This window comes from Macaca mulatta, chromosome 14 (assembly GCF_049350105.2).
Source record: "Macaca mulatta isolate MMU2019108-1 chromosome 14, T2T-MMU8v2.0, whole genome shotgun sequence".
In the NCBI taxonomy this organism is placed as follows: Eukaryota; Metazoa; Chordata; class Mammalia; order Primates; family Cercopithecidae; genus Macaca; species Macaca mulatta.
In genome coordinates this window covers 134437-145371 of record NC_133419.1, presented here as the reverse complement: position 1 = coordinate 145371, position 10935 = coordinate 134437, and positions in this window count along the sequence as shown.

Here is a 10935-nt window from a genome sequence, read left to right as displayed (position 1 = left end):
GCCTGCCCTGTGGTCAGTGGTTCCTGTGTTGGCCGCAATACCATGTTCCTCACAGCTGGTGCTGACCACTATTTCCTGCTCTAGGGCGGTAGGCGGTACCTGAGGGCATGAAGAAAATGCCCTGCCCAGAAGGAGCTACGCCTTTGTTGGGAGACAGAAAATAAACACGATAAATAAACAACACATGGATTAAACAGTGCCAAGGGCAGAGCATAGTGGCTCACATCTGTGATCCCAGCAGTTTGGGCGGCTGAGGTGGGTGGATCACTGGAGGTCAGGACTTAGAGACCAGCCTGGCCAACATGGTGAAACCGCGTTTCTACTAAAAATACAAAAATTAGCCAGGCGTGGTGGCAGGCGCCTGTAATCCCAGCTACTCGGGAGGCTGTGGCAAGAAAATTGTCTGAACTGAGAGGCAGAGATTGCAGTGAGCAGAGATCACACCACTGCACTCCAGCTTGGGTGACAGCGAGACTCTGTCTCAAAAACAAAAAACAAAAACAGTGCGAAGGACAGAGCAGAGCAGAGAGAGGAGAGAAGACACGAGTGGGCGGGTCAGCTGTGGGGATACAGTCAGGTGCAGGGCAGGGCCATGGTCTGGCAGGAGCTGGCCCAGTCAGGACACAGGAGGCCTGGGTGGCTGGGAGAGCTGCTGTGGAGCTGGGGAGGGTGTGAGGGGAGGGAGACGTCAGGCTCTCCCGAGGGGAAGGGAATCAGGGAGGGAGCCACATTCTGCATATGCATAAAAAGGGTGGATAAGATGTGGCGTGTGAGATGAGAAAGGGGCTGAGGCAAGAGGAGGGATGGAGGTGGGGAACTAGAGCGAGGAACAGGGTTTGCAGGTAACTCCCAAGGACCAGGTACCCTAGTTTGAGAAGCCTGTTTACCAGGGAGCTGGGATGGCCGGGACCACCCCAGGGCAGGAGCCATGCAGCCCCTCCTAGCCACCACCCCCAGCCCGAGGACGGACAGGCGAGGACTTCAAAGGGCCAAGTCTCCAGCGTCCTCATCAGAAGCTCAAGTGAGGGCACAACGTGAACTGCACAGTGCGAGCTCCAGCAGGTGAGGCTCAGCAGCGCCCTCGCAGAAGGAAGTGTTTCCCCCGAGCCTTGTCCCCGCTGCGGTGATGCCCCTCAGGGCAAACAGTGACTCCCCGGCGCCCCGAGAGGATCCCACAGTCCCTCACACCCGTTCACTGCCCCATCTCTCCAGGGTCCACCCTGCGATGCTTCATCCACTCTCCTCACCCTCCCGGCTCCCAAAACTGTCCAGGGGTCTGTGGAATTTCAGGGTCTAACAGCAGCAAAGCACCTTTTGCTCTCAAACTTCTCTGAAGTTCATTCTGCCCTCGGGCTGGCACGATGTCCTGTCCAGTTCCTTCCCCCTCCTCCTCGCTCCTCCCTCCCTCCTCGCTCCTCCCTCCCTCCTCGCTCCTCCCCCTCCTCCTCGCTCCTCCCCCTCCTCCTCGCTCCTCCCTCCCTCCTCGCTCCTCCCCCTCCTCCTCGCTCCTCCCCCTCCTCCTCGCTCCTCCCTCCCTCCTCCCTCCTCCCCCTCCTCCTCGCTCCACCCTCCCTCCTCGCTCCACCCTCCCTCCTCGCTCCTCCCTCTCCTCGCTCCTCCCCCTCCTCCTCGCTCCTCCCCCTCCTCGCTCCTCCCCCTCCTCGCTCCTCCCCCTCCTCCTCGCTCCTCCCCCTCCTCCTCGCTCCTCCCCCTCCTCGCTCCTCCCCCTCCTCGCTCCTCCCCCTCCTCCTCGCTCCTCCCCCTCCTCCTCGCTCCACCCTCCCTCCTCGCTCCTCCCTCCCTCCTCCCTCCTCCCTCCCTCCTCGCTCCACCCTCCCTCCTCGCTCCTCCCTCCCTCCTCGCTCCTCCCTCCCTCCTCGCTCCTCCCTCCCTCCTCGCTCCTCCCCCTCCTCGCTCCTCCCCCTCCTCGCTCCTCCCTCTCCTCGCTCCTCCCCCTCCTCCTCGCTCCTCCCCCTCCTTGCTCCTCCCTCTCCTCGCTCCTCCCCCTCCTCCTCGCTCCTCCCCCTCCTCCTCGCTCCACCCTCCCTCCTCGCTCCTCCCTCCCTCCTCCCTCCTCCCTCCCTCCTCGCTCCTCCCCCTCCTCCCTCCTCCCTCCCTCCTCCCTCCTCTCCCTCCTCCTCGCTCCTCCCCCTCCTCCTCGCTCCTCCCTCCCTCCTCGCTCCTCCCCCTCCTCCTCGCTCCTCCCCTCCTCACTCCTCCCCCTCCTCCTCTCTCCTCACCCCTCCTCCTCGCTCTTCCCTCCTTCCTCGCTCCTCCCCCTCCTCCTCGCTCCTACCTCCTTCCTCTCTCCTCCGCCCTCCTCCTCGCTCCTCCCCCTCCTCCTCGCTCCTCCCCCCTCCTCCTCGCTCCTCCCTCCCTCCTCCCTCACTCCTCCCTCCCTCCTTGCTCCTCCCCCTCACTCCTCCCTCCCTCCTCTCCTCCCCGTCCTCCTCGCTCCTCCCCCTCCTCCTCGCTCCTCCCCCTCCCCCTCACTCCTCCCTCCCTCCTTGCTCCTCCCCCTCCTCCTCTCTCCTAGCCCCTCCATGTGGGCTGGGGATTTGTCTGTTTTGCTTGCTGACACTTCCCAAGCACCTAGCACAGGTCCTGGCACCCAGTGGGAGCAGCTGATGTTTTCCAAACGAGTGAGCCCAGTAATTTTCTCTTTTTTTTTTTTTTTGAGACGGAGTCTCGCTCTGTCGCCCAGGCTGGAGTGCAGTGGCCGGATCTCAGCTCACTGCAAGCTCCACCTCCCGGTTCCACGCCATTCTCCTGCCCCAGCCTCCCGAGTAGCTGGGACTACAGGCGCCCGCCATGTTGCCTGGCTAGTTTTTTGTATTTTTTTTAGTAGAGATGGGGTTTCACCATGTTAGCCAGGATGGTCTCGATCCGCTGACCTCGTGATCCACCTGTCTCGGCCTCCCAAAGTGCTGGGATTACAGGCTTGTAATTTTAACAGATACTGAGTTTCTCCATGTTGGTCAGGCTGGTCTCAAACTCCTGACCTCAGATGATCTGACTGCCTCAGCCTCCCAAAGTGCTAGAATTACAGGCATGAGCCACTGCACCCAGACCTGTTTGTTTATTAAAGATAAGACTAAGGAAATTGCCGGGCGCGGTGGCTCAAGCCTGTAATCCCAGCACTTTGGGAGGCCGAGACGGGCGGATCACGAGGTCAGGAGATCGAGACCATCCTGGCTAACACGGTGAAACCCCGTCTCTACTAAAACATACAAAAAACTAGCTGGGCGAGGTGGCGGGCGCCTGTAGTCCCAGCTCCTCGGGAGGCTGAGGCAGGAGAATGGCGTAAACCCGGAAGGCGGAGCTTGCAGTGAGCTGAGATCCGGCCACCGCACTCCAGCCCGGGCGACAGAGCGAGACTCCGTCTCAAAAAATAAAAAAATAAAAAAAAAAGACTAAGGAAATTTCTTCTATGCTTAGTTTGCTTCTTTCTTTTCTTCTCTTTTTATTTTATTTTATTTCATTTTTTTATTTTTATTTTTTGCCCTTATTGCCCAGGCTGGAGTGCAGTGGTACGATTTCAGTTCACTGAAACCTCTGCCTCCTGGGTTCAAGCGATTCTCTTGCCTCAGCCTCCCGAGTAGCTGGGATTAGAGGTGTGCACAACCAAGCCTGGCTAATTTTTGTATTTTTAGTAGAGATGAGGTTTCACCATGTTGGCCAGGTTGCTCTTGAACTCCTGACCTCAGATGATCCACCCACTTCGGCCTCCCAAAGTGCTGGGATTACAGGCATGAGCTTCAGCCTCCCGAGTAGCTAGGACTACTGGCATGCGCCACCATGCCCAGCAAATTTTTGTACTTTTAGTAGAGACGGGGTTTCATCATGTTGTCCAGGATGGTCTCGAACTCCTGACCTCAGGTGATCTGCCCACCTTGGCCTCCCAAAGTGCTGAGATTACAGGCAGGAACCACCACGCCCGGCTGGTTCTCAAACTTGGCTGTGTATCAGAATCACCTGGGGGGTGGTTGTAACAGATTGCTAGGCCCACCCCACTTTCCGATTCATTTCCAACAAGGCAGGTGATGCTGATACTGCTGGTCCAGGAACCACACTTTACGAACCACTATTTTACGTGAAGAAATATATTTCTAATGCAATAAAAAAGGAGCCTGTAAATGTTTTCATGTATGTGTGCTGTTTCTGGGCCTCTGATTCGAGGAGCTCCATGGAAGAGGGCTGTGCCCCCATCTGTGCCTCCTCCAGCAGCTTCTGTGTTTCCAAGTCTGGACACAGGGTGGTGCCATGTGCCCACAGGTGTCCACCAGACCTTCCAGGTGGTCCTACAGGCCAAAGTGGCCTTGCAGCTTTGTGAGAGAGGGTGTGCATGGTGGTTGGTCTTCCTCCCGCCTTCCAGGGGCATTAGGGGTATGTCCAGGGCAAGCTTGACAGATATATGCTGAGTGGCTGAAGAGGGTGAGCGTGAAGATTCAGGTAACAGGACTACTTTTGTCCATCCACAGCCTTGAGCACACCTTCTGATGCTGCCCCTGTCCAGGATGGGCCAGGATGAGCCGGGGTGGGCCGGGGTGGGCCGGGATGGGCCGGGATGGGCCGGGGTGAGCCGGGGTGGGCCGGGATGGGCCGGGGTGGGCCGGGGTGGGCCGGGGTGGGCCGGGATGGGTCTGGAAGACCCTGAGCCTGGAACTCTGAATGCTCTCCAAGTCTCAGTTTCCCAGCTGTTACATGGGGCCTTAATCTCCATCCATCCTGCATCCCCACTTGGCCACCTTCTCTTTCTCTCTGGGTCACATCACTTTCCTTCTATTAAAGGGCAGACCTGGGGTGGGGGAAGAGGGTCTAGGCCTCAGGGTGATGACAGGAGAGACCATTCGGGCAGCCTTGCTGTGGGTGGGGGCCTCAGGATCTTTAACCATAGGGTTGGGTTTGAACAAGTGGCTCAAACTGGGGACTAAAAACGAGGCTAGGATAAAGACCAAAGCTCACTGCTGCAGGTGGGGCCCCACAAGCAGAAGCTGTGTGAGTGTGAAGTGAGGACAGGTTTGTGCTTGGAAAGGTCAGAAAGGTCGGAAGACCGGTGAGGGGGCAGATGGGAAGAGGTTGAAGGCCACGGCCGGCGTGGCCATCTGGGCTTGAGAGAGGCCTGCAAAATCTCCCCTGGAGGGCAGTGTCTCCTCCTGGCATTGCTGCTCGCACCCCTGCCAGCTCCCTCCTCTCGGCCTTCATCAGGGGCATCACCCACCCAAGGCTGGGCTGGCTGGGGGCTTGTTTGGAAGCCTAATGTCCTGCAGCACAGTGGGCTTCTCCACTGCCCACCCACACACACCACCTACACCCCCCACTCCAATTAAGCCCAAAAAGGGCAGAGGTGGAGGCCTCCCTCAGGGGCAAGCCTGGGTGGTGGTGCGGCTAGTTCTTATCTGTAAAAGACAAAGCACCATAGGCTGGGAGAGTGATCCTTTGAACAAGCCCTCAGGTCCACAGCCTTATCCAGAACTGGACCCCAAAGCTATAATTAAAGGTTCAGGCGGAAGGGATTATTACAGAGGAGGGGCAGAGCCCCCCACGGCCTGAGGCTGGTATCGGGAGCCCAGCACTGCTGAAGATAACATTCAGGACACCCTCCTTCCTCTGGCCTCACAAGACTTGGCTCCTGCTTGAGAAACCAAGTCAGATGAAGACTGGCCAGGGACCTGGAAGGTCGGGTGGAAAGCCTAGAAAGTAGTCTCATATTTAGGACAAATGTGGTTTCTGGGGAAGAACAAAAGTAAAATCATGTTCCTAGTGAAATTTGCTCATATTACCAATTTACCATTTCAAAACAAATGGATAGGGGCGTGATTGTCTATAGTGAGGGTGATGACCACAGCCAAGCCCGGAGGTACAGACAATGACCATGGATAAATCTGGGGGCCTAGGTGGGGTCAGATGTCCTACTACTTCTACCGGCTCCTGGGCTTGGACTCAGCTGTGGCCTTTATCATGGTCAATGACAACACTGTGGGTCATTCTGATGGAGAAGTGTAACGCCCACAGTTGTCTCTCACGTCTGACTCGGCTTTGTATCCTCCAAATCTAGCCCAGGTCCCAGCATATAATTGAAACTCCATCCATTCTTATAACAACTCCTCCAATAATCCATTCACCCACCCACCCATCTGTCCACCCATCCACCCACTCATCCATCCATCCACCCATCCACTCATCCACCCATTCACTCATCCATCCAGTCACCCACCCATGTGTCCATCCATCCATCCATTCATCCATGCATCTATACATCCACTTATCCACTCATCTATCCATCCGTCCATCCACACATCCATCCAGTCATCCCTGCATCCATCCACCCATCCACTCTTCCCACCCACCCGCCCATCCGTCCATCCATCCATCCATCCTCCATGCATCTATCCATCCACCTATCCATACACTCATCCATCAGCCCACCTAACTATCTGTACATTCATTCATCCATCCATCCATCCATCCATGCATCCATTATCCATCCACTCACTCATCTGTCCGTCCATCTACTCACCCATCCACCCATCCATTCATCCACCCACCTATCCATACACTCATCCATCCATCCACCTATCTGTCCATTCATCCATCCATCCATCCATTCATCCATCCTTCCATGCATCCATCATCCATCCACTCACTCATCTGTCTGTCCATCCACTCACCCATCCACCCATCCATTCACCCATCCACCCATCCATTCATCCATCTACCTATCCATACACTCATCCATCTGCCCACCTAACTATCTGTGCATTCATCCATCCGCCCACCTAACTATCTGTGCATTCATCCATCTGCCCACCTAACTATCTGTGCATTCATCCATCCATCCATGCATCCATCATCCATCCACTCACTCATCTGTCGTCCATCCACTCACCCATCTACCCATCCATTCATCCATCCACCCATCCATATATCTATATGCCCATCTGTCCATCCATCCATGCAACATTGACTGAAAAATCTGCTAAACCAGACACTGCTCCAGGCTCCAAAGATTCAGTGGTGAACACAACAGAGTCTCTGCCCTTATGGGACTTATATTCCAGCTTCAAAAGCAGACAGTAAACAAGCTATATCTGAGGAGATGTCATTTGAGCAAAGCCTAAATGATCTAAAGAAACAAGTAAACACATGAGGGAAAGGCTGTCCAGACAAAGGCACCAGTGACGGGTGGGAGTGCGCTGTGTCTGGGATGTGTTTGGATTATAATCCTGAAAGACACACTCCTGAGTCTTGAAATCCTGAAAGATCAAAACCCCTAAAGTGTAAAATCTCTAATATTTAAAATTCCAAAAATCACAATCACAGGAATCACAGAAATTTTTAAAAAGCAGCGCCACCTAGAAAATGAATTTGAATGTATTCTCCAAGGAATGCCATGTCCTAAAAGAAAAAAAAAAGAAAAAAAAAGAAAAAAAAAGCAGCTATTCATTGTGATGCAAGACTTCAGACTACAGTTAATGGGGTCATGGAAGCTTGCCAGCTCTTACAGAATAGCTCTGCATAGTTGCCCATAATCTACTCCTGCAATATGACTTATGTAGAAAATTCAACATATGGCCTTTTCAAATTGAATTTTCTGTATAGTTTTTTGGGTTTTTTTTTTGCTTTTTTCATCATCATAAATTGTCAGCATTTTTTTTTACAGTTCACGGTGCTGATTTTATCCTTGCATCATTTCAATACTGAAGATGTAAATTGTTTTAGTGACTCATACAGTGTTCTGTTTTAGGCATTTTTTGCAAAACTGACTCCACAAAAGTGCATTACCACAATGTTGACTGTGTGTGTACATAAAAATGGGAAATTTCCTCAATAAATGAAGAGATGTCCTTTTTGTACATCTGCATTTGTGAAAAATTTCTCTAGACCTCGTTTTTTGGCAACTGCATATGTGGGGGTGATCTGTTGCGATTCTTGATTGAGCCCGTCAGAAGACGTAGGTTGTTCATCCTGCCTTTTCAGAAGACTGCAGTTATGAAGCTGGGCGCACGCAATTCCCACCTAAGTGATATGTGTTCACGCAGTTCACGTATTTCCTCTGTCAACATATTTCTTTTTTTTTTTTTTTTGAGACGGAATCTTGCTCTGTCACCCGGACTGGAGTGCAATGGCGCCATCTCGACTCACTGCAGCCTCCGCCTCCCGGATTCACACCATTCTCCTGCCTCAGTCTCCTGAGTAGCTGGGATTACAGGTGCCTGCCACTACAACCGGCTAATTTTTTTGTATTTTTGGTAGAGATGGGGTTTCACCGTGTTCGCCAGGATGGTCTCGATCTCCTGACCTCATGATTCGCCCGCCTCGGCCTCTGGAAGTGCTGGGATTACGGGCGTGAGCCACTGCACCCGGCCTCAACATATTTCTTTACAAATACAGTTCATCTGCGCATAACTGTCGTTGGTATGGCTGTTTACACGTGCAGAAACATGGATGTTATTATTGTCTATTTTATTGTGTAAAGTGGCCTATGATGTGTTCTGTCATGTTTTTATGTTTCTCAAATAAATCCCCTTTAAAAATGTAAATAAATGGCCGGGCGTGGTGGCTCATGCCTGTAATCCCAGCACTGTGGGAGGCTGAGGCAGGCAGATCACCTGAGTTCAGGAGTTTGAGACCAGCCTAACCAACATGGAGAAACCCTCTCTACTAAAAATACAAAATTAGCCGGGTGTGGTGGCGCACACCTGTAATCCCAGCTACTCAGAGGACTGAGGCAGGAGAATTGTTTGAATCCAGGAGGCAGAAGTTGCAGTGAGCTGAGATGGTGCCGTTGTACTCCAGCCTGGGCAACAAGAGCGAAACTCCATCTCAAAAAGAAAAGAAAAGTACATAAATATCCTTTAAAGAATTTTAAAATTTTTTCCAGAATTATATTTTCAGAATTTTGATTTTTTGGGATTTCAGCATTCGGGATTGTCTCTCTGGGCTGTGATCAGCTCATGTCTGGGATGAGGCAGGAGCCTTGTTGGGGTGCAGGGAGATCAGATGAGGGGTAGGAGCAGGACCAGCACGGCAGGCGGTGGTCAGAGCACTCAGGCCTTGGTGGTGAGTGAAGCCTGTTGGAGGATACTGAGCAGCGGCAGCAACAAGACCGGATTGTTCTAGAAGATTGTCTGGGCTGCTGTGTGGAGGACATGTTTGAGGCTGGACTTAGGGAGAGTGGGGAGTCAGTGGGCTCGATGTGCACGGGAGTGCCTGAGGGAAATGGAGGCTCACACTAAGACATTTGGCCTGAGCAGCTGAGAGGGGCTGCAGAAGGTTGAAGGGGGCACCACAGGGCCTTGGGAACTTGACCATGAGGTGGGTGTAAAGGCTAATGGTCAACAGATCCCAGCGATTGTGACTGACAAGGAATAGCTGGGCTGTCAGGCCATCTGGACCAAATGAGGTCTGGAGAGGGTGGGTGGAAAGACTGAGAGGGGTCTGGGGCCATGAGGTCAGGCAAGGCCTGGACGGGGTGAAAAAAACCAGGAGCTCAGAGACCAGCAACCAAAGAGAAAAAGTCTGGAGAAGATGCCAGAGAACTGTCCTTTGCATGTGGTGGAAGGGAGGCCTCGGGGGGCACAGGGCACAGGCTGCCTGGGGCAGTGCGCGCAGGCTTTCTCAGGGGGTGGGGGTGGGAGTTTGCACTGAGGGAAGGTGTGGGTGAAACTGTCTCCCAGAGAGCAGGAAAACAATTTTATTAGTAAGTGTTTGCTGCGGGAAGGAATGAACCACTCATTATCTGCAGAAGAGGCTGGGAGACTGGGCCAGAGCCCAACTAACCCAGCACATGTGTCCCTGGGCGCCTTGACCTACCTGTGGGCCCCAAGGGAAGGAACCTGGGGTCAGACAGAACCCCCTGCCCACAGCCAGCACTCAGAAACTGCTGAACTCCTTCCCACCAGGTAGCGCGGCATTCTCAGAGGAACAGAGGCTGCCTCCTCAGACATCATGAGGTGAGCTGAGTGCAGCTGAGCTGCCAACTCTAGGTCACTCTGTGGTAACGCATCACTCAAGAACGTTCAGCAGCTCACCCAGGAATCCCAAAATCTGAGAATCTGAAAACAGTTCTACATAGTACTGCATGGCTGGCACCTCAGATATTTAGGGCTTACTTCAAAAGTATGTCACTTTTCCCCCCAGCGTTTTTTTTTTTTTTGAGACGGAGTCTCGCTCTGTCGCCCAGGCTGGAGTGCAGTGGTGTGATCTCAGCTCACTGCAAGCTCCGCCTCTCAGGTTCAAGTGATTCTCCTGCCTCAGCCTCCCAAGCAGCTGGAACTACAGGCGTGAGCCACTGTGCCCGGCTAATTTTTCGTATTTTTAGTAGAGATGGGGTTTCACCGTGTTAGCCAGGATGGTCTCACTCTTCTGACCTCGTGATCCGCCTGCCTCGGCCTCCCAAAGTGCTGGGATTACAGGCATGAGCCACCGCACCCGGCCCCCGCTTGCATTCTCAAATCTGACTTCCTGGCCCTGCTCCTTTGTGGAGGTCATTTTTCACATTTTTCTTTTCTTTTTGTTTTTTTGTTTTTTTTTTGAGACAGAGTCTCCCTTTGTAGCCCAGGCTGGAGTGCAGTGGCGTGATCTCGGCTCACTGCAAGCTCCACCTTCCGGGTTCACACCATTCTCCTGCCTCAGCCTCCCGAGTAGCTGGGACTACAGGCGCCGCTACCACGTCCGGCTAATTTTTTTTTTTTTAGTACAGATGGGGTTTCACTGTGTTAGCCAGTATAGTCTTGATCTCCTGACCTCGTGATCCGCCTGCCTCGGCCTCCCAAACATTTTTCACAAAGAAATGAAAGCCCTTTCCAGAGGGGTCACAGCTCCCCACACTGCGACTGCTTTACTTGAAGTCACATCAGGGAGTGCCAGGCTGGGGCTGCTGGTCTGAGGCTGGTCCTCTCCCAGTTCCAAGCAGGCGTCCTTTCTGCCAAG